The following is a 3,156-nucleotide window of genomic DNA, read 5'->3' on the forward strand; positions in this document are numbered from 1 at the left end:
GTAGATTCTATTCCAAGAAACTGCTTTCTTTGCTTATACATAAAAAGCAATTCCTCATTTATTAAAAAGTTTTAACATGAGACTGCAGCAATTCTGTTACATCTTCTGGCTCCACTTCTAATTCTAGTTTTCTTGCTATTTCCACCAAATCTGCAGTTATTTGTTCCAGTGAAGTCTTGAACCCCTCAAAGTCATCCTTGGGGTTGGAATCAACTTATTCCAAACTCCCGTTAATGTTGATATTTTGACCTCCTCCCATGAAGTGCAAATGTTCTTAATGGCAGCGAGAATGATGAATCACTTCTAGAAGGTATAATTTACTTTTTCCCAGATTCATCAGAGGAGTCATTATCTCTGGCAACCATAGTCTTACGAAATGTATTTCTTAAATAACAGGACTTGAAAATCAATATTACTCTTTGATCTCTAGGCTGCAGGATGAATGCCACATTAGCAGGAAAGAAAACAACATCAATCTTCTTATACATCTCCATCAGAGCTCTTGTGTGACCAGATGCATTTTCAATGAGAAGTAATATTTTGAAAGGATTTTTTTTTTTCTGAGGTGGTCTTAACAGTAGGCCTAAAATATTCAATAAACCATGCTGTAGTGCTGTAAACAGATATGCTGTTATATGGACTTGGTTTTTCCATTTATAGAGAATAAACAGAGTAGATTTAGCATAATTCTTAAGGGCACTAGAATTTTCAAAATGGAAAATGAGCATTGGCTTCAAATTAAAGTAATCAGCTGCATTATCCCCTAACAAACAAGTCAGGCTGTCCTTTGAAGTTTTAAAGCCAGGAAATGATTTCTCCTGTCTAGCTATATAAGTCCTAGGTGGCAGCTTCTTTCTGTACAGGGCTGTTTTGTCTACACTGAAAATCTGTTGAAAAGCTTGCCTTCTGCTAGCTTTTGAATTTGCTTGCTCTTGCTTCTCTAGTTCTTTTAATTGCAATGTTAGGGTGTCAATTTTAGATCTTTCCTGCTTTCTCTTGTAGGCATTTAGTGCTATAAATTTCCCTCTACACACTGCTTTAAATGTGTCCCAGAGATTCTCATACATTGTCTCTTTGTTCTCATTGGTTTCAAAGAACATCTTTATTTCTGCTTTAATTTTGTTATTTACCCAGTAGTCATTCAGGAGCAGATTGTTCAGTTTCCATGTAGTTGTGCAGTTCTGAGTGAGCTTCTTAATCCTGAGTTCTAATTTGATTGCACTGTGGTCTGAGAGACTGTTTTTTATGATTTCCGTTCTTTTGCATTTGCTGAGGAGTGTTTTACTTCCAATTATGTGGTCAATTATAGAAAAAGTGTGATGTGGTGCTGAGAAGAATGTATATTCTGCTGATTTTGGGTGGAGAGCTCTATAGATGTCTATTAGGTCCGCTTGGTCCAGAGCCGTGTTCAAGTCCTGAATATCATTGTTGAGTTTCTGTCTCATTGATCTGTCTCATATTGACAGTGGGGTGTTAAAGTCCCCTACTATTATTGTGTGGGATTCTAAGTCTTTTTGTAGATCTTAAGAACTTGCTTCATGAATCTGGGTACTCTTGTATTGGGTGCATATATATTTAGGATAGTTAGCTCTTCTTGCTGCATTGATCCCTTTATCATTATGTAATGCCCTTCTTTGTCTTTTTTGATCTTTGTTGGTTTAATGTTTGCTTTATCAGAGACTAGGATTGCAACTACTGCTTTTGTTTTTCTTTCCATTTGCTTGGTTAATATTCATCCATCCCTTTATTTTGAGCCTATGTGTGTCTTTGCACATAAGATGGGTCTCCTGAATACTGCACATCAATGGGTCTTGACTTTTTATCCAATTTGCCAGTCTATATCTTTTAATTGGGGCATTTAGCCCATTTACATTTAAGGTTAATATTGTTATGTGTTAATTTGATACTGTCATTATGATGCTAGCCGGTTATTTTGCACATTAGTTGATGCAGTTTCTTCACAGTGTTTATGGCCTTTATAATTTGGTGTGTTTTTGCTGTGGCTGGTACCGACTTTTCCTTTCCATATTTAGCACTTCCTTTAGGGGCTCTTGTAAGGCAGGAGTGGTCGTGACAAAATCTCTCAGCATTTGTTTGTCTGTAAAGGATTTTATTTCTCCTTTGCTTATGAAGCTAGTTTGGCTGGGTATGAAATTCTGAGTGGAAAATTATTTTCTTTAAGAATGTTGAAGTTCAGCGGTGGTGTTGCCCCTGTCCAGGCCCTGAGTGGCCCTGAGCATGGGCAGTCCCTGGTGGCTGCCATAGCCGAGCTACCAGTGCTGGACTCCCACGGGCAGTGGGTGCCGTTTGGAGCTCTCCTCCGGGAGCGCCGCACCATGGTACTGTTTGTGCAGCATTTCCTGTTTTACATTTGCAAGGAATATGTAGAGGCTCTGTGAAAAATCCTGAAGAGTTTCTTACAAGAAGCAAATGTCATCCTTATAGTGATTGAACAGTCATCCTACCATCCTATTGAGCCTTTTTGGAAACTGCCTGGATATTCTCATGAAATCTATTTCATCCTGAGAGGGAAATTTATAAAAGATTGGGAATGAAAAGAGGTGAAGAAATGGCCTCATCAGGACAGAGCCCCCACGTAAACTCTCAGGAAGCCTTTGGAGCTTGTGGTGGGCAGTGACTGGCCCTCTCTTTGATTTTCAAGGAGATCCAGCTCAGCAAGGTGGAACTCTCATTTTAGGTTCAGGTAACAACATCCATTTTATACACCATGAAAGGAATATGTTGGATCACAAACCTATCAACTCTTTTACAGCTTGTAGGAGTTTAACATGTGAACTTTACAAACAGACTTTCATTTATCCATGTGTGAGTTAACATGGTATCTGCAACTTTCGACTGGACCTCCTGGAATGTGACCTTCAATGCTGGGGTGTAATATCCCTGTGCAGTGTCTAACCTGCTGTCCCTTTCCAGCCTTTGAGGATTTAGGAAAGCATAAAGAGGCCTTGAACCAGTTGAACTGCATGCTGAGAAGCATCAGTTGTCAAAAATGTGATAATATTTTCATTTTATAGCTTTTAAAATTTTATGCAAAATAACAAATATGAATATACAAAATATAACTTTAAAAAATTATAAAATCATAAATATAATTTCAATCATTTTACATTATGGTATATTCAGTCAATGAAAGAT

General features: G+C 37.9%; 1 pseudogene; it reads left to right on the plus strand.

Moving 5' to 3' along the window:
• Positions 1–2,183: 2,183 nt before the first annotated feature.
• On the plus strand, positions 2,184–2,830 carry LOC112615208 (annotated as a pseudogene).
• The last annotated feature ends 326 nt before the right edge of the window (positions 2,831–3,156 follow it).

This window comes from Theropithecus gelada, chromosome X (assembly GCF_003255815.1).
Source record: "Theropithecus gelada isolate Dixy chromosome X, Tgel_1.0, whole genome shotgun sequence".
Classification (NCBI taxonomy): domain Eukaryota; kingdom Metazoa; phylum Chordata; class Mammalia; order Primates; family Cercopithecidae; genus Theropithecus; species Theropithecus gelada.